Source organism: Lissotriton vulgaris, chromosome 6 (assembly GCF_964263255.1).
Source record: "Lissotriton vulgaris chromosome 6, aLisVul1.2, whole genome shotgun sequence".
NCBI classification, from domain to species: domain Eukaryota; kingdom Metazoa; phylum Chordata; class Amphibia; order Caudata; family Salamandridae; genus Lissotriton; species Lissotriton vulgaris.
The window spans coordinates 1,530,746,043-1,530,770,017 of NC_141694.1; the positions used below are offsets into that span (position 1 = coordinate 1,530,746,043).

General features: G+C 46.8%; 1 protein-coding gene across 1 annotated transcript in view; it reads left to right on the forward strand.

Moving 5' to 3' along the window:
• Positions 1–23,975, forward strand: part of LOC147709102 (D-beta-hydroxybutyrate dehydrogenase, mitochondrial-like) — a 149,854-nt gene that overhangs the window by 70,280 nt on the left and 55,599 nt on the right. The window lies entirely within an intron of this gene.

A 23,975-nucleotide genomic window follows, 5' to 3' on the forward strand; every position in this document is an offset into this window, starting at 1 on the left:
CACCCCCTTGGTAGCTTGGCATGAGCAGTCAGAGTTATCTCAGAGGCAGTCTTTAAAGCATTTGCACATAACCAACAGTAATACATTGACAACACTACAAGAGGACACCACACCAGTTTAGAAAAATATCCAATATGTTTATATATTCAAAACAAGACCAAAATGATAAAAATCCAACATACAGTACATAAAAATACATACTTTGCAGAAATATCTCAAAAACACAGTTCTTCCCAGTTGGTAGCTCCGCCTGGCGGTACAGTGATACTGAAAACTACAGAATCCAACATTTCTGTCTGATGGCGTCGGTGGGGGGTGTCAATAGACTCGTAACAGTACCTTTTGCATTGCGGCTGACCCGTGTGATGCAAACCGGTTGTGGCAACCGTCACGGTTGCGATTTAAAGTGAAGCGCTGCAGCATGTGGTACCCTCAAGGTGCGGTGCCGGCAGCAGTTCAGTGATGGTCCTCTAGCAGTGTCGGTGAGACCAGGGCTGCAGTGTGGAGTGAAGGCAGTGCTCGATGAGGTGCTGACAAATCACGGTGCAGGCGACAGAGCCGGTTGCGGGAAGCTGGCGTCGGTTGGACCAGACTGCTGTGTGGGACGAGGTGGTGCATTGTGAAACTTACAAGCGGTGCCCCCAGCCACAATGTGCGGTCACTGGTGTTAAAATAATGACAAATAACAAACTCAGGCAAAATCAAAATTCAACAATAACCCGACTCGATTTAATGTCAGCTCCTAGCCGTTTCAGCTGGGAGCTGACATTAAATCGAGTCTTTTAGTTCATGCGCCAGCCATCTCCTCCATTGACAAGAGGTGCCTGTATAAATTAGAGCTCACGACGCATGCGTCAAAATTATTGTTCTTGCTGTAATTTACCTGCTTGTCTACATTAAAGAAGTCCAAGTCCAACTAAAACCTGATTGTTGCTGGGCTGTATCCTTATTTATAATAAATTTGATGGTACTTTCCTGACGAAGACACCTTATGTCGAAACGCATTGAAGAAACCGTCACTACCTCAACTTCACCATCTTTTTAAAACTGTATTTTATGTATTTTGATTATATTGTAATTTGTTATAAAAACATACACATGCTTTCTAAAAATGTTTTTATCAATGTGCATTTGAAATTTATTAAAAATCTTGATTATTTTTATACAAAAATTCATTTTAGTTTAGTGTTATTTTTAGTGTGCTGGATTTCATTGTATTGTTGAATTTTGGTTTTGCCTGGGTTTGTTATTTGTCATTATATCATTTGACCTGACCCAGGAAATCGATTCTTACTCAGGGGGTCCTTGTTGTTTTACAATTGTCACTGGTGTTGAAGTCAGCAGGCAGCGACGGCGATGGTGAGACCAGGACAGCAAAGGAAGCGAGGCGGTGCGAAGAGCAGTGCCCACAGGTCACGGTGCAAGCAGCGGCTCAGTGGCGGCAGCTCAGTGGCAGCGGCGGCGGTCATCATCATTGGTGAGACCAGGGTTGTGGTGCGAGATGCAGCAGTGCCCTCTGCGGTACTTCAGGACACGGAGCCATCAACGGATTCGGTGACGGACTCGATTGCTTTTTCCTTCTCTCTGGATACTGAAACAGCGGTTCCAGAAGCGGTACCTAGAGGCTGGTGAAGTCTTTGCAGTACCTGAGACTTCAGAACATAAAGCAAGCTATACTTCAAGCCATTGGAGATACTCATAACTAGTAAAGAAAGTTAAGTCCAGTTCTTTCACTGCTCAAGGCAGAAGCAGCAACTGCAGGCCAACCCAACAAAGCAACAACACAGCAAAGGGGCAGTACTCATACTGGCAGCTCTTCTTCTTGGCAAGTTCCTTGATTCAAGTGAGTTCTAAAGTTCTGGGGTCTGGGCCCTACTATTTATACTCAAAATTAATTTGTTCTCTCAGGCAGAGAGTGCCTGTGCTAAGTCCAAACCAGTTTGGTTCTCTCTGGCCCAGCGTCCCAGCAGGAGGTGGATTCAGAATTGTCCAAGGCAGACAGGGCCTGTTCAGGTGCAAGGGAAATCTCCCCCCACTCTAAATGCAGACCAGACCTATTCAGGTGCTAGTGAAAACTCCTCCCACTACTCTGAATGCAGACCAGGCCTATCCAGGTGCTAGGGAAAACTCCTCCAACTACTCTGAATGCAGCCTAGGTCTAATCAGCCCAGCCCTGACTCATTCAGGAAAGGTTCAACTGGAAAAGGGCGGGCAAAGCTCAACAGAAAATATTAACAAAGCCTTGAAAATTAAGTTTAATCCCTCTAGCTACAATCAAAATTTCTCACCTCTGGTGGTCTTGTCTGTGTGTGTCTGAAAAGTTCTGGAGGGAAAACTCATGGTATGAAATGTTGGTTTGTTTCTAAATATCGCTTAAAATACAAGAGAGCGGTCCACATACGACAAAGGGACAGGACACCAATTTAAGCAATCAAAAGAAGCAAATTACCTTTGTTTGTATATAGGCACACAATAGATAACTCACACACCAGTCATACCACACCCCAGAATTATCAGTTAGTTCACCAAAAACAGTATAAATCTATTTATTATTTCATAAGATTGCATAAAAACCATAAATGTCACAGAAGTGATTCACTTTTGTAGTCACAAAAACATATCATCAAAATAATATCATACGCATAATTAAAACAGTACTCTCAATAAAAATAAAAATAAAGATAACATTCGGGAGAAAGAAACAGACACTAGAATTTTATCATTTTTGAGGAGGCCTCTATAGTCCCAGCACCCGTTTTAAACCTGAAGAACTACGTGTAGCGAGGAGATTCTTTGGAGATTATTTTAATCCCATATTTTGGGTCATGGATGGTCCAAATATCATAGGCTACTTTCGAAATTAGGAGGCTGACAGAGAAAGTCCCTTTTCTGATAGACATATTCCCTATATATTAAAAATTCTCTGTGGGGTTTCGGTGTTCTTTGGAAAGATGGAGCCTGGGCTGGTAGCAGCAAGAGTTTGGTGAAAAGTAGTAATACTGGTACGGTGCTACAGGTTAGAGGGGATACTGTTTTTGGTGAACTAACTGATAATTCTGGTGTGTAGTATGACTAGTGTGTGAGTTATCTATTCTGTGCCTATATACAAACAAAGGGGATTTGCTTCTTTTGATTGTTTCTAAATATTCAAGTGCCTTTTAATTTTACAATAGATGGTGTCATAAAACATTCGTATGCAGTTCATTCCCTTGGACACATGCACTTATTCGTTGACGATGTCTTCTGTGCCCTTACTTTGAACCTAGTACGGTAGCTCAATAGGAAAACGCACCTGCAGAGAACCCAGTACATAATCAATAGATCACATGCTTTGATCAGGGCCGGACTGGGAACCAAAACCGGCCCTGGCAAAGTGCTCGGCTGGCCCTCTTCCCCCCGGGGGTTGTGGGTGCCGCCAAGCTCTTTGCCAGGGCCGGTTTTCGGAAACGACCCTGTAACAAAAATGGCCCTCAGGGGCCCCAAACCGGCCCCCCACCCGAGCTGTGCACCGGGAGATTGCGCGGTGCCCGCTACGGCCAGTCCGGCCCTGGCTTTGATCCTGGCAGAGCTGACTGAAGCAGACATCCTTCCACAGCTGATAAAATGTTTGGTAAATGCAGGATGTTGCTTCTGTTCACAAAGGGTTTTGGTGCACCGATAGATGTATGTATGTTTGAAATTATAATAATTTATATTTATTTTCCTGAGATTATTTCAAATCATTCACTTCAGGAAGGTTCTTAATTGGCGAACTCGGACTGTGTTACATGCGCAGGAGGCAGGAACGCGAAAGGGAGTTAATGGTGATCAGTGGCGTAACGAAACTTGAGGGGGCCCCCCTGCAAATCACGTGGAGGGCCCCCCCCCCCCCCGGCGGCCTGGCCCACCACCTACCACTTTGCCCTACCACCGAGTAATCTAGTATATGTTGATTTGAAACCTCCAACATTTAAATAAAATGCCTCTATATTGTCTTTCTCTAAGTTCTAATGGGAAATACTCTGAACATACAAGCTATGACATTTGTAACAATACTGTCAAAAGCAGATTATTTAATTGAGGCAGCAATCAGAAGTTGTCGCGTCAACACCTCAGCTCCACGCTGGCATGTGCTGGGCCCAGGCAGTGTCACAATCCAGGGAGGGAAGCCACTAAAGCAGAGGGTGCAGCAGGTGCAGGTAGACGGGGTTGCTGCTAGTTCTGTCTGCTTGATTTGCTAGATTCTCTGGTGCAAGGCGAAAGGAAGTCAAACCCCATGTCAGATAAATAACATCAATCCAAATAATAATATGGAAAGAGAAAGTGCTGGGGCCACCTGCATGCCTCGTCAAATACTGAAAAAATCCACACAAAATGTGAAACATGATAACTCACCGCACCTTAAGGAACATATGGCACAACATGTAAGCGCTCTGATACCTAATTTGGTTTGGGCCAAGTTTGCGCTATATAAAACTCTGCAAAAAACACAAAACAAAAAAAACTATCTGCTTATACGGTATTCCGCATAAATTCACTTGCTGAAGCAGTCTGCAGGCAGAAGCCCTACGAGGAGAGCGAGCGAGCACGAGAGCAAGAGCGAGACTGACTGCCAACTGGTCTGACATTGACATTTGAAGTGATCTGCAGGCTAGAAGTTCTCATTCCTGCCATACTGATGATAGAGTTCAGTCTTTCCGAGGACGGTGAATTGAGTGCTATTACACTTTGCTATGGTAACGCCATTATTTAAAGCAATTAGAAAGGACAGATGTGTGGCATGAAGTGCTATATAAATTCAAGTTATTGTTATTTTCAATAAGTGCCTAGATGTTGTGTGTCGGTATACACCATTTATGTCAAACTTTTTAATTTTGTCAGTGGTTGTTATTATGGAAGATGAAGCTCATCTGATATCAATTGTTAAGTAATAAACATATAAACCACCGACAATCGTCCGTCATGTAATTGCAGTTGCAATGTCACACATGCCACCCAGAGTCCATGTAAAATGCATGCTACTTCACAGCATAATTCTGAAGCCCAAAAGACAGCCGATAGGCATTCTCGTGCACACATGGCACTGTACCTGTAGTGCATTTGACAAATTCCCTCCCACTCATAAATTCCAGCTCTACACTAACATGTTCATTGCTTCTCTCTTCTCTCCATGGGTTGTAAACAGTGGTGGAAGTGGGAGAGATCGTCAGGGCACGGCGTGCCCCCGCTTCTTTAATTACATAGATTCCATTCCCCTACTTTTTTTATTTTGAACATGCGTCCCTGGATGGCAGAAAACGCCAAGGCCTACAGATAATGCTCGGCATTTGTGGCAGTTTGGGGAAGGGCAAGTGGGCAAAGAAGGAAAATTACTTGTCTTTTCCTTCTTGCCCAGAGAATACAACAACAGTTTCCACTTCTGCTCTGCCGCTTCAGCTGCCCCCTCTATCTTTCTTCCTCTTATTCCCTCTCTTTCTGTCTAGCAGCTCCTCCTCCCTTTTGAAAACTGTGACTTGAAGAAACAATTCTCTCCCTCTTTCAACTTTTCTTCATTTGTTCCCCTTTGAAATGGATCCAAAACAGAAAAAAACACTTTTGCTGGAAATGTTGTTTTGTTCAGACATTTTTCTATCCCAAAGTATAGCCCCTGGAATAAAAGTACTAAAATATAAAAAAAAAAATAAAGAACTAAATAAAGCAAGACAGAGTGGTAGCAAAGTGGCCAGACTGATTATATTCACACCCAAATACATTAGCACAGAGTTTGCAAGTGAAGCGCTGGGCACAGTTGGGTTGTAGTTGAAGGCAGTGCGAGTTTCTCTCAGTGGGGCAGTATGGTGTTCAGTGGGGGAGAGGATGTGGCACTATGGTCAGAGCTGCCGAATTTTGAACTGGGGGCCCAGGCTCAGCCTTCATGACCAGTTCACCAGACCACTATCCTGAGGTCTCATGCTAACTTTAGAAGGCCCTGCTAGACCTTAAAAGCCCTGGTGTATTAGCTAGAGGTGGCAGGTGCGGGTTAACCTTGAAGGCTTGCCCACCACAATCCATACTGAAGTTCACCACCAGTCTTGCTGGCAGGCCTATGAAGCAGCACACCCAAGAGTAACAGTGACTGTCACTGGGGTCACAGGACCCTTGAGAAGGGCCGGCTCTAGGGTGGTGGGACCAGTGTGACAGCACTGGGCTCTGACTTTGGGTGGGGTGTCTGTTTGCATGTATGTGTTATGCTTTTAGAAGAGCTTGCTGCCTCCTTCCTGGCCTCCAGCAATTTTCTGCAACAATAAAAATGTCATGATGACTCCGGTGATTAATGTTCTTCCTAGAGAGAGATTGGAGTTTTGTCTAGTGGAAGTTTTGACTCATGGAAAGGTAGCACAGTGGGTTAATGTGCATGCTGCAAAGAACATGTACCATGCAGATCACAAAGTGCACGTAATATAAGTAGGTCAGTGGGTTACTGCTTCTGTCACAGATCCTTTTGTTACTTGTAGTTTATAAGTTAAAATCCTAACATAGAACAGTGAGCTATTAACTGTCTTCTGAGAGGCGCATACAAACTGCAAGGTATAAATTAGAGCGTTTTTATGTTTTCTTCCCCCAGTCTTTGATTATCCTAATGTTGCAAAAAGTGTTCTTTTAGGTAGAAATCAATTCTGATTATTAAAGAGATCCTCCAATCATGGTATTACGTTTTAAATTCTAGGTTTGTGTTTCTCCAGACAAATTACTATTAAACTATACTGCCTACTAAGATGGTTGTCAAGTGACATCACTACCACTTTGAGTGGATTCCACTTTGTTTATTCATACATTTAGGGAGACTGAATCCACTGACTCTCTCTCTCCCCCCTTTTGTTACAATTCGTGTCATGTGACTCCTACACCTTGTAATCCTTAGTCTTATGTAATATTTTCTATGCAGTGATTTACACGCATATAATTGATTGTCTCTGTGTAATGTGTGTGATGTAAAGTGCTCTGACACCCTGCACTGGTATGAGTGGCGCTGTAAATCAAATTAAATGCACCCGAGAGAGTGTGTGGTATGGAGACTTGATGGGCACTGCTAAAGGATGGTAATGAGGGAATCCATGGTGGAGGTAGTCACTGGGGGCACTAACAAACATTGTTGCACACAGTGCCACCAGCGCTAGAAATGTCCCTGCCCTTCCACGCATTGGTACTTCCATTGGCCTCGTTTCAGCGGTAGAAGATGCAACTCACCAGGGATCGGTTATTTAGGGTTTGCACACACACCAAACTAAGTTTGAAAACTTCACAGTCTCTCTGCTTCATTCACAAGCACTTTTAACATATGCTGCCTGCTTTGGGGCCACTGTAATTATGCAACAAAGGAGGATAAAATGATACTGCAATGTTGACTAAATTATGCAGTAAAATGGCTGCAGCTTAATGCAGTATACTTTCTGATATTTTAATTTTTTGACATATGTACACATGCTAACAATCTCTGGAAAGATTTTGCCTCATTAGTACCAGTGTAACATACAAATGCAGCAGTGAGAAAGGTGATCAGTCCACCTTTGCAAAGGGCCGCCCACGTCGCAGCAACACAAGTCACATTTTTTAGTAACTTTTGATCCGTTTGAGCTAAAAACTATTTATTAGTTAAGATTGTCAGATTATGCAGCAGATCTTGTATTATGTAGAAAATATGGTAAAGCCATAATTTTAAAGAAAATATTTGCAAATTAGGATATTTTGCCATTCATGTTTGAACTGCTCTTGTGGAAAAAGGGAGAAGTGCTCATGACAGAAACTCCATGGCTCAGAGACAAATGGCTTGTGCTTCCACTTTTAGGTGTATTTAGGACATACTGTGATTGGAAACATATCCCACTTTGAGAATGTGTTTTAATGTCAATAACTCATATTAAACCTTCAGTAATCATGTGTATCCTTTGGTTGAATTAAATAACATAATAAGCTGTAACTGGACAGTGAAATGCAAAACAAATACTAAAAATTGGTATGTTTTGCGCATTTAGGCCACACATCTGTCTGCCCACTGATCCATATGGCTGAGATACCCGCCACCCCCTCTCAACACAATCCCCAAGGATGGGAAACCGGAAACGGTTCTGAACTTTTGGAAGGCGGGAGGGAGTGACCCTCCCGGCCGTATTTATTAAAAATATGAAACAAAGTCAAAACATTAAAATTAACAGTTTCATATTATGTACAATTTCATTTCCACATTACGATGTTTGGCTAACCTTAACAGATCTCTAATACAAAGGTTCTCCTAGCCGAACTAACATCCTACAAAACATTTGACTTGAAATTGTACATCCTAACGTTAAGGGCCAACGGCAAGGTCGTAACCGGTGTCAGATCCCTAAACCATAAATATCACCCTCACTTGTGAGAGGACCAACCGCACAGAGGTGTACCTCATGTGCACATACCAATTTCCCTTGACTTGATGGGGGCCCCAATTAACTCGACGCCATTTAACGGTCGTCCGAGGACTCGTGTGAGGTGTCTAGAAGGTAGCGTAAACCCCCCTCCCGAACCCCACACAACTTACCACATCTGCCGTCGCAGATGTCCTGGCCCCGGGAAATTCCCCAGGAGGGCCCGTAGCCCCTCCTATCCAGGAAGGGGCCTTGACCACCTTTCCTTTCCTTCCGGCGGCCTATCCTTAGACGGGACCGCCTCCCCGTTGAGGGGCCAAAGGCCACCTCCCCCGAGCGCTCCCATCCGTAATGGGTGACGCACCCCCATAGGGATCTTCCAATTACTGCTCACCGATCATGACCTTACCGCCCGACAATAAATACGACAAGTCTACCTAAATTACTAAATTACCAAACAATTATAACTTATTATAAGCATGATTACTGATCAACACTAGTGCAAAATACTTTATTTGAAAAACATCCGGAAAGTGACCAACTTTATTGCATATTCAAAATATCACGACAATCATCACAACCTGAAAGAAATAGAGTTACCACATCACAACTTTATTCAAAACAACTAGCTGTCCTCAGGGGCTGGTGGGTGGGTCAAAATTGGCTCTTCGTTCCGTCTCGAGCTCACGTGCAGCGGGGAGGTGCAGCTTCAGAGCACAGGAACAAGAGGAAGCTTTCTTGGCTTGTTGCTCCTTTTATCCGTCTTCAGGGCGGGCGTAAACCCGCCCCTGCCTGCCTCCGTGGGCGTGGCCGGTCGCGTCCGTGTCTAGGACAACCCACTCCAGGGCGGGAAAAGGCGCGCCCCGGCTACGCCGCTTCGGGCATACCAGCCGAGACTCGCCTCCCGCCCAAGATGGCTTCCCGGGGGGATCGTGGTACTCCACCATAAGTTTGGGGGGACCGAATGGTCGCCCCTTTCCATATGGCTGAGATACCGCCACCCCCTCTCAACACAATCCCCAAGGATGGGAAACCGGAAACGGTTCTGAACTTTTGGAAGGCGGGAGGGAGTGACCCTCCCGGCCGTATTTATTAAAAATATGAAACAAAGTCAAAACATTAAAATTAACAGTTTCATATTATGTACAATTTCATTTCCACATTACGATGTTTGGCTAACCTTAACAGATCTCTAATACAAAGGTTCTCCTAGCCGAACTAACATCCTACAAAACATTTGACTTGAAATTGTACATCCTAACGTTAAGGGCCAACGGCAAGGTCGTAACCGGTGTCAGATCCCTAAACCATAAATATCACCCTCACTTGTGAGAGGACCAACCGCACAGAGGTGTACCTCATGTGCACATACCAATTTCCCTTGATTTGACGGGGGCCCCAATTAACTCGACGCCATTTAACGGTCGTCCGAGGACTCGTGTGAGGTGTCTAGAAAGTAGCGTAAACCCCCCTCCCGAACCCCACACAACTTACCACATCTGCCGTCGCAGATGTCCTGGCCCCGGGAAATTCCCCAGGAGGGCCCGTAGCCCCTCCTATCCAGGAAGGGGCCTTGACCACCTTTCCTTTCCTTCCGGCGGCCTATCCTTAGACGGGACCGCCTCCCCGTTGAGGGGCCAAAGGCCACCTCCCCCGAGCGCTCCCATCCGTAATGGGTGACGCACCCCCATAGGGATCTTCCAATTACTGCTCACCGATCATGACCTTACCGCCACAGGCCGGATAGTTGACCGGCTATCCGGACCCCCCACAACACTCCTGCCTAAAGGTCATGTTATAAACTCTTTAACCAAGCTATGAGGTCTCCTATGAGTAACTCATTCCCCACCCGGGACAAATGAACACCGTCCCCCAAATACATACTGTCCCCTTTAATACAACCATGCGAAACAGAATGCAGTGTACTTGAACGAAACAATCTACTCACTTTGTTATTAATTTTCCTTACTGAATGATTCAGAGCAGAAACCGAAATAGCCCCCGCCACACTTTTCGTGGGATCATATGGGACCATGCAATTGTGCACCCTGGAACTCTTCTTGCCAACCAACTTACTGTGGAAAGCATTGCCTCAAGAAGAAGTCGTCTACCAGTGGCCACCAAATCGTTGCCCCCAAGATGGACTATGATTATAGACGGCGGTGACCTTGTCCGCTCTAACAAACCCTCAAAATATGTTTGAAACTGGTCAATACAGAGCCCGTCCTTTCCGTAGAAGGACACACTGTACCCGTATTCCCCAGCCACGTGAATCATGTCACCTGCTTTGAATACGTCCGCGGCACGCCTCACGTATGAGTGGCCCACGACCCACACCTCCTTTTTCACAGCCGGTGATGTCTGACCGCTGGTCCCCAGGTGTCGGGTCGACTGCACAGTCCGCCCCGCCTCGTAGGCTTGCGCAACTGAAAACCAAACAAAACAAGAAGCGTGAGTACATCATTACAGCTTCACAACATGTGCAACCGCACATACCTCTTATAACAGTTCGAGGACCAACGCCCCACACGTTTTACTTGTTCTACATTCAGACCCCTGGCTGTAGCCTCTGTAGCAGCCCCTATCCGAAAGGAATGGGTCCCAAACTCGCCGGGGTTCAAGCCTGCGGCCGAAATTGACATCGCAAGCACCCGCTGGAACTGAAACCTCGTCAGTGGGGTGGCGTCAGCGTGTCTCAACAAGGTCCCCCCCCATGATGCCACCCTTTGCGCTAAATATTCCTCTACGCAAACTACAGGACACATGGAAGACCCGGGAATCCTTTGTATGATTATGCAGTCCCCAATTGCCCCCTGATCGGTCTTGGACCTGACAAATGAGACAGTCATCGTCTCCCCCTTGACCTGAATGTGCTCTCGGCACAGTCCCCCCATCGCATCCCGCTTGTTCTTCGCCACTAGTTCGCTTACCCGCATAGCCCCATGGAATGCTAGCGCAAAAGCGGCTCGGAATAACACTGTTTCATACTGGGATGAACACGTTGCAGGGAGTACGGATAATAACAGGGCCAACCTATCCAGACCTATCGGGTGCCTTTCATCTACTCTGCGACCCTCAAGGCGTTGCCACCCACGTAGCGCTTTTTGCACAACGAAAGACGCTGTCGGGTCCTGGATCCCATGAGCCCTTGCCATAAAGGAAATGGCGGCCCAATGCCTCTGGGCCGTAGCCACTGACTTGCCTGCCTGATGTAAAGACAGCAGAAATTTTACTACAAACTCTTCCTGGCCCCAAAGCTCCCCCCTAGCAGCCCCCAAAAAGGCCCAATAGGAACGGAACGCCCCTTCATATGCCTTCCTCGTCCTGGGTGCTAAACTCTCTCCCACGAGGTTTTGTAGTTCGGGGCACCGAGAGACCAGAGAGCTTCGGGAAAGGGTGCCGCCACCGGGTCCGCTGCGGGCAGAAAACCCCAGAAGGCCTGCATACGAAAACGAGAAAGCGCATCAGCCGCTTGATTCATTACCCCCGGCACATGTCGTGCCCTAAATAGCACGTTCAATTGCATACACAATAACACAATTTCTTTGAGCAATCTCAGAATCCATTTGCAACGTGCTGCCTGGCTATTGATACACTCAACCACGGTCATGTTATCAGACCAAAACACCACAGAGTGATCTCTGAATTCCTCAGGCCAAGTTTTCAGGGCCACCAGAATGGGAAAAAGTTCAAGAAAGGCAATGTTACTTGTCAGCCCACACTCGTGCCACCATAACGGCCATTTTTGCGCCGACCATTGTGTGCCGAATATGGCACCAAAACCAATGCTCCCAGCCGAATCTGTCCACAGCCCCAGCTCCTCGGAGGACACCGCCGGTTTATTCCAGACGATTCGACCATTAAACTCCGCCAGAAATGCCAACCAAATGCGCATGTCCTGGCGAACTTCTGCCGATAGCCTTGTGTGATGATGACCCTCTTTCAGGCCGACCATGGCCTGAGCGATCGAGCGGGAAAAGGGGCGGGCCATCGGTATTACTCTCAGGGCAAAATTCAGCTGGCCCACCAATTGTTGTAATTGATGCAGTTTGACCTTAGACTCACTAATACACTTTTCCAGGGATGCCCGGAATCTCAGCACTTTTTCACTTGGTAATCGAAAACAACCTTCCTCTGAGTCGAGCTCGATCCCCAGGAACTCGAGGCAAGTCGAGGGACCCACCGTCTTACCTGGTGCCAACGGCACACCAAAATGCTTCATTAATACACAAAATTCATTCAAGGCCTGTCCACATTCTGGCTCCCCGGCTGCCCCCAGAAACAAAAAGTCATCAAGATAATGCATAACATTTTGAAAACCCGTCCTCTTTGTGAAGACCCATTGCAAAAAACAACTGAACTTTTCAAAATAGGCACAAGATATAGCGCATCCCATTGGCATACATCGATCCATGTAATAGTGACCCTGAAACATGAAACCAAGGAGACGCTGATCGTCTGGGTGTACCGGGAGCAACCGGAACGCTGACTCAATATCTGATTTTGCCATCAGCGCACCGGGCCCTAGGCGATTCAACATGGCAACGGCCTCATCGAAGGACGCGTACCGCACCGAACACACTTCCGGGTCTATCGCATCATTCACGGAAAGACCACGTGGGGCTGATAAATTATGTATCAGTCGAAACTCACCCGGGTCCTTCTTGGGGACCACCCCCAAAGGGGAACAAACAAAGTTAGCACACAGTGGCACATCAAATGGACCGGCGACTCGACCTCGAGTAACCTCTTTCCCAATCTTACCCTGTACCACGGTCGTATGTTGCAAGACCGACAGCTGGTTCTTACATTTCGCTACACCCTGAAAATCCCCCACTGGGATGCGGAAACCATATGAAAACCCGTTCCGCAACACCCCAGCGGAAGTATGATCCGGGTATTCGTTGAGCCAAGGAATCATTGCCATGGTATCAATCGGAGTAGGTAAAGGCGCCCCTCGGACTATTTCAGACCTGTTTGGCGCTTCCCCTACCACCGTTATCACCCGGTTTGGCTCTGCACATGGACTCAGGATGGGATGGCTGCCCACACCCTCCACATTCGTGTCTAAACTTGCATGATCCCTGGGGCCTCGTACATTTTCCCTTGTTAAAGTTCCAACAAATCCCCCTTTTACCTGCGTTGCCGTTCGGCTTCGAGTGGTAGTCGTTACCTGTACCCGATCGAAAGGGTGTCCCAGCATATTGGCGGGAGGATTCGCCCCCGCTACTCCCTACCAATGGTACCTTCAACATACCTGTACTCTCAATTTTTGACCATGAAACAGAGTCGTAACAATCCCAAGTCAAGTTTTTGTCGTGTTCTTTCGCTTTCCTAAAAATATTATCGTAACAGAACCACTGATTGCCCCCATATGATCCATAATACTCCATGATCCGTGACTGATAAATAGGCAATTCGGTCAGCAACTCGGGCCTACGTTCGCCCATGATGGAGGTAAAGATTCCCCATGCCCTGCCCCAAGTGCCAATGTTTTCGTCAACCTTAAAGGCGGCCATTTTTGCGCGCCAAACGCTCGGATGCATGAGCTCCTTTTGGCTCTTAACATGCTCCATCTCATAATGGTCGGTAAGCAAAGAGAAAATGTTTACATACTCATCCGCCCACATCTTTTCCTTAATTGCCAGAGGAACATGCTGTCCCACCTTTTCCCTTCGGGAAGGTGCAGACCCCTCCCTCGCAATCGGCAATGGCTGCTTACCTGAACCAGAAGCTGCATCTGCCGCTGGACCTGATCCTGTTGCTTTTTCCACCGCCGGAGATAGCGGGGTAACTGGCGATGGTGCCTTCACCGCCTCCCTAGATTCCCGCAGTTGTTTCATTAACACCCGCACGTCGTCAGCCGTGGCGCCCTCGCTATCTTTCCCCAACCACGCTGCCAATTGTGCTGCTAACTCAGGAGGCATATCCTCCCCGGACACAGGAGTGACCACAACGGGAATCGGATTCCCCTCCCTCGACACTGGAGTGGGCTCTTCACGTGGGGTATCGGGAACCGGAGTATCCCCCCCAGACGCCCCCCTTCTGGACCTCTTGCCTTTCCCTCCGGGAGCTGCCCCCGACAAAGGTCGTTTCGGTCCTCCTTCCCCGTCTTTCGCCGCCATCTGCTTTTTCAGATCGGTTACTTCTTTCATGAGCATACGGAGCATCTGATCGGTAGTGACTCGCTTTCCGACTTTCTTGGGCATTCTGTAAGACAAAAGAAAGATTACAACGCTCAAAATTGGCTCTTCGTTCCGTCTCGAGCTCACGTGCAGCGGGGAGGTGCAGCTTCAGAGCACAGGAACAAGAGGAAGCTTTCTTGGCTTGTTGCTCCTTTTATCCGTCTTCAGGGCGGGCGTAAACCCGCCCCCGCCTGCCTCCGTGGGCGTGGCCGGTCGCGTCCGTGTCTAGGACAACCCACTCCAGGGCGGGAAAAGGCGCGCCCCGGCTACGCCGCTTCGGGCATACCAGCCGAGACTCGCCTCCCGCCCAAGATGGCTTCCCGGGGGGATCGTGGTACTCCACCATAAGTTCGGGGGGACCGAATGGTCGCCCCTTTCCAATCTTCGGGTTATTCCCGCCCTCTGATTTTGTGCCCACAGTTCCCCTGCTTTTTTCCCCCCACTGGTTGTAAATAAAAAAAGAGCGCACAACTTATCCTCTGATTGGAGGAAAAATAACCAGGTTGTACTTTAACTCCACATAATTTTTTTCCACAAACAAAAAGATGACCACGTAAAACGTTGCATACATTTCCCTGGGTACAAGGACCTGTTTATTTGAGCAAAGGCGCAATGTTGCCATCATCTTAATATACAGATAGGAATGCACTCACATCAGACGCTTTAGGAGGAGTTTAAAAGTCACCTAATAGTCCTGCACCTGCATAAAGCACTCAGTCTGAGGCGTGTCTACTATGGCCTACTATATCCTTGCGGTGCACAGAGGATGTGTTAATCCTACCAGTTTATTTAATAGTGCATTGAAAAGTGCGAAACGAAACAAAAAATCCACAACGCTGCATTGAGGTGGGAGCAACAAATTAGTCACTGCTTCTGTAAGAGAGCAGTTTGTTTTGGGTATTAAATATCTATTGGAGCACAAAAATACCACTGATTAAAAGTCTCATTAACATACATTTGAAACCACTGTATGCAGCTTCGAGCGAAATAGTTTATAGATTGCAGTATGTGTTTTATGTACATTCAAAACTTTATTATGGACTCACAAAAATCCACAGTAGTCGGCATAAAACCAATGCAAGTTCTACGTCATTACACTTACTCAGCAAACGTCAGCGGGTGATCAGCAATCAGCATGAATCGAGTGTGGCATGCTGCGCGCTAATTAATGAAGAGGCTGCTGGCTCAATGAGAGGTCCCTGCATGCACGCAACCGTCCTCCCTCCCCCCTTCCCCCCAACGCAGGGGCCTGTATTACTTACTCCCTGGGCCACCTACACTATGTTTAACTTTTACAAACACGTCACTCACCTGACCTGCGGGCTGGGACTGGCGCCTGGCCTGCAGCTTCAGAGGCAGGCAAGAGCGCCGCGGGCAGCAGAAGGTAGGGCAAGGCAAGCCAGCCAGCAGGGGCTATTAGTAATAATGTAAATTATGGCCGGTCACGGTGACGGACGGTGACCGGTCCTGCCTTCTCCGTCTCTGGCGTGGTGTGGCTGGGTCGAGGGTCCTAGAATGTCTCACCTCAAACGTGCACTTTTAATTGTGCGTGCTCCGCAATGCGCATGACAATTTTTGGCATTGGTCACAAGCCCCACCCTGAAGAGCGCGCAGACTCGGAGACAACTAACTGCGCGCCCCCACATCAAGTCCATTTAATTAATAAAGCTCCTCAGAGCCCCGGCCTGGGCCCCGCCCGTGCGGTGCTTGCACCATATAACTAATGAAGAGCCTTGGAGGCCCATCCGGGGCCCAACCAGGCGTGTGTGCGCATCATTTAATTTATCAAGAGGCCGGGCGTGCGCACCAAATTAATAATGAAGAGGCTTGCGAGTGAGGGGCCACCGAGGGGGCCCCTGGAGCACAGAGGCCCCCCCGCAATGCAGGGGCTGGGGGGGCCTGTGTTACGCCCCTGATGGTGATAGCACTTCTGAGCACCTAAACAAGATGAGACAAAGTAACTTTCACTCATTTTGTCATCCCCTGAAGCTTTAAACGATGAGCGGCGCTACGAGGATTGAATCTACATTTTTTTAAACACTGTACAAAAATTCCCTGTAGGAGTCTTGTAACTAACAAACTGCTGTCTCTGTGATTTCCGCAGCAGGGACTCGACCCACTGACTTGCCTTACTGAGTGGCCCTTAATGTCCAGAAGCATAGCCAGAGATCTGAGCAGTAGGCACACTACAAAACCCTGCTGGAAGTACTGAAACATGTGATGTGACCTCATCGGCAGGCTCTTAATCTGGGATTGGAACACAAGAGTTACAGAAGATTAGACACAGAAATCGGAAGCCGGCACCGCCTAAACCACGGAACTATAGCACCAATTCATTGTGAACTTGGGTTACAGTTTGAATAGTTATTTTCCTCCTCTCTTTTAAAGGGATTACATCTGTGATCCAGTCCGACAGTTCTAGTATTAGATGCATTAATTTTAATGGTTGTGAAATGGATACGTAACTAAGGGCCATATGTATCAAAATAGAGTTTTGCGATTCTCAAATTGCGATTTTTAGCGATTCGCACTATGAGAATAGCAATATGCAACGTATGTAGGATTTGCAAAAAAATCTGCGAATCCTTCATATTCCTTAATTGCGACTCACAAATTGCGAATCGCAATTAAGAAATACCTTCCCATTCATTCCTATGGGCTTAGAGGCCCATAGGAATGAATGGGAAGACATTCGCAATTTGCGATTACCAAATAGGTAATCGCAATTTGCAAATGCAATTTCAAGGGTGCCAAAACCACACCCTGTTGCACCCCTGAAATATGCATGTGTGCACATGTTGTGCACATACATGCCCTGAGGGCATGTATGTGCGCCATATGGCACTTTGAGAAAAGCAAAAGGTACTTTTTTTCTAGAAAATCGCAGATTACCACCAACTTGAAGTTGGTGGTAATCTGCGATTCCTTAAGGCCAAATAGCTAATTTCTGGTGCTTCCAAAATTGCATTTAAGGAATAACAATTTGCAATTCCTTAATTGCATTCGCAAATTGCATTTGCAAAATAGAGAATCACAGATTTTGCGATTCTCTATTTTGCCATGGCCTTTTGGAATGATACATCCTAAAAGGATTTTTCCCATTCGCAAATGCGCAGATTCTGAGAATCGGCCAGTTTGCAAATGGGAAAAAAGGCTTGATACATATGGCCCTATATCCCACAATACGTGATAGCCTATGACAGGAAGTTAGTCTACATTATTAAAAGCACCCTTTGAGACCAGTTATGGCCTATGTCACGGCCTTTAAAAGAACATAATGGAGGGTAGGTTACAGGCATGGATAAACCTCCCAGAAAAGGAGGCTAGGCTAGAAAATACAGTCTGTCTTTCTGCGTCTACAGTTGTACAGGCTATCATTGAACCGGCGCGTGGTGGCAGTGAGAGGTCTAAGCCTGCTTAACTCACCCATAGCCACACAACATGGTAGATCCCGCTGACCAATCCTGACCAGGATCACGGGATGGGAGAGAGAGCTGGGGATTGTAGTTCTAGTCTCCGTGGCTCAACATCCTGTTATTCTGTGAAAATTACTTAATCTCTCCTTGTGATAAATTGTGCTATATAAATCTGCTGCAAGACGAAAAAGCAGAAAGAGGCAAAACTTTATTTATGAAAAAATAATTCCACTAACGCAGATGTTAACAGTATTTCGACTGCGGGAAATTGATAAGAGAAGCAAAGAAGGACAAGCATTGGTAAATGCAGGAAAATATGCTACAGCCAATAGAAGTGGAGAAAAAGTAAGTGGCACGCACAAGAACAAATGAGAAGCTATGAAAGAGAGAAGGTGGGATGTAAGTCCCTTTTACGTTTATATTAAAAAATAATAGATTTCTAAAGCACAGCCCAAGCGCTGTGCAGGCAAAACCTAAAAAGAAAACGGGACACCAGAAATAATGCTTTTATTAGTATCTGTACTTTCAAGGAAAAACAAAAAACGTCTCAAGAAATTGATCAAGAAAGCAAAAATCTTGCCTACACCATCCCACAGATTTTACTCCGTCTTCAAAATTTACGAGGGCTCTGGAGGCCACACCGGATATCAGAGCAAGATGATGGAGACAGTAGGTACAAAGGCGACGAAAGTACAAAATCAATAATTAACAAAAAAAGGTACCAGAAAATGCTATGAATACCACCAACGCAGCCACTTTAAATTATACTTGCATGCAGTGCGAGGCCTTTAATGCCACTGTGCAAGTGCTGGAGAGATATCTGATATGTGTCCCAGAATTTACACAAACAGCGAAATGAGTAAGGAACTCTAACAATTTAAGCAACGAAAAGGGGGGATTTCAGAATTTAAGCTCTCTCAGTAGACAAGCCTTAATATTTCACGGGAGGACAATGCTCCTGCTAAAATAGACCCAAACGTTCCTGCCCAGCAACAGTTAGAGCAAGCTCACCCTCGTTCCTTGAGTGCCAATCCCCAGATAAAATGGAATGCAAATATTGTCAAAACTGCAACAAATGCAATTGGTGGCTTAACCAAAGCAGTTCCAGTAACAGACTCATTGCATACTAACACAAAGGTATTACAGTCAAGATGCACACTTGCTCCCCATCTCAATTCAATGCATGATGATGGAGATCATCTTGAAATCAGTTATTACTTCTCTCAGCACTCCCAAGCCTGGAGTCAGTTTCCACAGCCGATATGGAATCAGTGGCATTTAGACTAAGTCAAATCAAGAAGTGAACCAACAAACGAGGAAGTCCTCAGGAACAGAGAAACTAAAATAAAAATATTGTCACGTAAAGCAACCCTAGAGACTTGGTGCATCCAAATATTTGACCCTTCGTCCATTAGTTATCCAAAAGTGTTCTCTCCATTGGGCCAAAGAAAATCAGCTAAATATTCAGCAACTTACCATCTGTCTGAGATAACAGCAGTCCTTTTAAATGCAAGAGGAGTGGATCTTATAGGCTACCCTTTCCATGGGATTTCGACATCTAGAAGCTTTGCCAATGAAATTCTGCAAACCCACTTAGAAGCCGGAACAAACAATTACAAAGCGGACTTCCAATTGGAAAGTCATCAGCATCCCTAAAATAAAGTCTGTTGAAATTTAATCTAGATGTGGGGCTGACAGTGTGCTTTTGGAATATTAGGGGGCTTAGTAATGGGCTCACAAGACCAGAAGCAATGATGGACTTGTAGCAAAAAAATATAGTGTGCCTACATGAAACTTGGCAGACAACTGATAGCTGCTGGCAAGATGATAGCAAAATATTTGCTCCACCTCCACTATCAGCAAACGGGGGAATCTCCTCTGTTGGGGTGGCAACGCACCTAACTAAATTCCTGGGGGCAGATATTACACCACTCTATACAGGCTTACATGGCTTTGTATTAATTCGACTGGATTTTAATCTCCCTGCAACAAATCTGAATTTAACAATGATCATTGGTAATGTATTTGTCAACCCACTAGTGAAAAAGAAGAAATTGCAACTTCAAAGTATGGTTTCAATAGTGAGGGATCAGTGGATGTGCCATCCAGAAGCTATGTGGGTATTGCCAGATGACTTAAACTCAAACCTGCTAGACTGGACAAGCATACCAATCTAGCAGAAAGTAGATGATGCAGAATGGGGAATTCTTCCAATAAAAAAGAACACTGGTGAATTTGATAAGGCTGTTGCTCTAGCAGCTACTCACCTGAATAGTTCAAGTTCAGGAATTTATATAGCGCACTACTCACCCAGAGGGTCTCAAGGCGCTTTGGGAGGGGGTTAATTATTTATCGAATAGCCAGGTTTTAAGTTATTTTCTGAAGGAGATGTGGTTCTGTGTGAGGCGGAGGTGAGTGGGGAGTGAGTTCCAGGTCTTGGCCGCCAAGTAGGAGAATGATCTACCTCCCATGGTGGATCTTTGGATACGTGGTACTGCGGCGAGGGCTAGGTTGGAGGATCTTAGTTGGCGGGTGGGTGTGTAGAAGGATAGTCGAGTGTTGAGGCATTCGGGACCTAGTTTGTAGAGGGCCTTGTGTGCGTGGGTGAGGAGACGGAACGTTATTCTCTTGTTGACGGGAAGCCAGTGGAGGTCTTTCAGGTGGCCGGTAATGTGATCTTGGCGAGGGATGTCCAAAATGAGTCTCGCTGATGCGTTTTGGATGCGTTGGAGTTTTTTTTGTAATTTGGCTGTGATTCTGGGGTAGAGGGTGTTTCCGTAATCTAGTTGACTCGTGACCAGTGCGTGGGTGACAGTCTTTCTTGTCTCGGAGGGGATCCAGCGGAAGATTTTTTTGAGCATACAAAGTACGTTGAAGCAGGAGGATGAGACGGCGTTGACTTGTCTGGTCATCGAGAGTGAGGAGTCTAGGATGAAGCCAAGGTTACGTGCGTGGTCTGTGGGTATGGGTGCTGAGCCCAGAGCCAAAGGCCACCATGAGTCGTCCCAGGCAGAGGGGGATGATCCTAGGATGAGGACTTCCGTTTTGTCTGAGTTAAGTTTTAGGAGGCTGTTTTTCATCCATACGGCTACTTCTTTCATGCCTTCGTGAAGATTGGTTTTGGCGGTGTTAGGGTCTTTGGTGAGGGAAAGGATCAGCTGGGTGTCGTCATAGTAGGAGATGATGTTAAGGTTGTGTTGACGCATGATGGATGCGAGTGGACTCATGTAAACGTTGAAGAGGGTGGGACTGAGTGATGATCCTTGTGGTACACCGCAGATGACTTCGGTGGCCTCTGATTTGAATGGGGGAAGTCGGACTCTCTGAGTTCTCCCAGCTAGGAACAAGATGATCCAGTCCAAGGCTTTTCCTTGTATGCCGATGTTGTTGAGGCGTTGTATGAGGGTGCTGTGACAGACAGTGTCGAAGGCGGCGGAGAGGTCGAGTAGAATGAGGGCCACTGTTTCTCCGTTGTCCAGTAGTGTTCGGATGTCGTCTGTAGCTGCGATGAGGGCGGTCTTGGTGCTGTGTTTGGCTCTAAAGCCTGACTGAGAGGGATCGAGGGAATTGTTGGATTCAAGGAAGGCGGCGAGCGGGCTATTGACGGCTTTCTCAATGGCTTTGGCAGGGAATGGGAGGAGGGATATGGGGCGATAGTTTTTAAGTTCAGAGGGGTCTGCTGTGGGTTTTTTCAGGAGGGCACTGACTTCGGTGTGTTTCCAGCTTTCTGGGAAGGTAGCAGAGTTGAAGGAGCAGTTGATGACATCACGGAGATGGGGTGCGATGATGGAGTCTGCTTTGTTGAAGATGTGGTGGGGACAGGGGTCGGTTGGTGAGCCAGAATGGATGGAGTACATTAGGCGGATGGTGTCTTCAGTGGTGATTGGGTTCCAGGCGCTTGTGGAAATTCACAAAATTGATGTACATAAGCGGCGTTCATTTGTCTTTTCCCATTCCCCTCCCTGTACACACCACGAATGTCGTGAGACGTTGACCGCATCACTCCGCCAGTAAAGGCCCATGCCCGCATGTACCTGACAGCCATTTTAGGCACCATGGCCTCTTTGCCCGCTCATTGAAATCCCCGGCTTCCCTCCTGCGCGCATTGAACACACCCCCCCCACTCTCAAATGACCCTCTCCCTCCGCGCACCCTGGCTGCCCCCTCCCTCACATGCACAGGTCCGCATGACCCTGTCCTTGGGAGTCACGGCCGCGCCTGACCAGCACCTCCTTTCCTTTCATGAATAACCCCTCTGTTGGTAAACCCTCCCTCCACGATCGACTGTCCACACAGGTCCGAGGCCATCGCCTAAGCCGGGAGATACTGTTTACTGCCCCTTATTGTATGGAGTCACTCCTCTTCAAAGGACCCACTATTGATCCTGGCCTCCCCGCCCCCTGGGGTACGATCAGGCGCACACATCCTAAGAATCGGCGGAACACTCAGCTGCGTGATTGCCCCCTCCTCTTATCAGCAGGTTAAGGGCCCCTATTGTGGATATATGTGGGGTGGGATTGACACGAGGATTACGGGGATGTCTTTTCCTTGTTTCTCAATGTCGTTATTTCAATAAGGAATGTTTTGTAAGGTATAAAAGGCGATGTCTCAGAGAACTTGTTAGAGCACCTCCCGAAAGACACTGTGTTTCGTGTCCAAAATGACAGGCTCTCCTCATGAGTACAAATCCTGTTCTTGTGATTCCTGGCTCCAGCGCCCGTCTCTTTATTTGGTAATTATTTAGAATGGGAACTAAGAGGCGTCTTGCGCCAGCCGCCCGGGCATCAATAGCAACTTGGCCTCTTTTTCTACAATTGGCGTCCCAACGCGGGGCCCATCAGTGACATAAGGTCCAGTAAGAGAGATCCAGACGATGAGGTGAACATCTAAATGATTGGAGTATACCTGCCTTGAGAGGGCCCTCGTCCGGCTGCCGATTGAATGAACTTCACCCATTCTGAACGGACCTCTATCGAGTGACCTATTGTCCTGACTGGAATCCCACAGGAATGCTGCATAGAGTAAGAGAACGATTGGGCGCTGGAGGGGGAAGACGAAGAACTGTCCGCATGGTCCGGTCCGGGTAAGATTAAGTAGGGCGTTTTTCGCCTGATTGGTAGGATGGTTTTATCCATCTGATTGATTGATTGATTGTATTGGAATCGGTATTTAAATACTGATATTGTTGTTGTTGTTCATTTAGCTTTGGTTGCTACTTGAAATATTGGTTCTCTTCTTGAGAACGAGACATTCTCTGTTTTCAAACAGCGGCGAATAGGAACGTTCGTCTCTCTTTGCAGATAGAGAAGGGTAGGTTATGCCCCTTTATGATTCGTCAGGCCTACCTTTCTCCCCATTGATTGTTTGATATCGATTAATATTGATTGTTGCTCTTTGAGATCTTCCCTGTCCACAAACAGAGACGAATAGGAATATTCTGTCTCTCTTTGCAGATAGCGAAGGGCAGGTAATGCAGACGTTTGTCCCCGTTGTAATCCATCATGCCTGTTTTTCTCCCCACTGATTGATTGATTGACTGGACATTGTTGTCCAAGGAATTGTTCGTTTGAGGTATTTTCTGTTTGCAAATAACGTGGAATAGAAATATTCTGTCTAGTCTTTGCAAGTAGTAACGGGTAGGTTATGCCCCTTTATGATTCGTCAGGCCTACCCACTCCCCACTGATTGACTATTTATTGGGGGTAGCTCACCTGGTCCGCCCAGGAGGCTACCCTAATGAAGGGACATATGCTCCCCACTCATTGACCATTTATTGGAGGTAAGCTATCTGGTCCGTCCAGGAGGCTACCCTAGTAATTGGAGGTACATCATTTGGTCCGTCCAGGATGATACCCTAATGAAGGGACATGTGTTCCCCACTGATTGATAATCTAGTTCCACCCGGACCATTTATTGGAGGTAACTCATCTGGTCCGTCCAGGAGTACCCCTAATGAAAGGACATATAAAAATATAAAGTGATCACCGTACCCTGTTAACAGAAACTTTTAACTT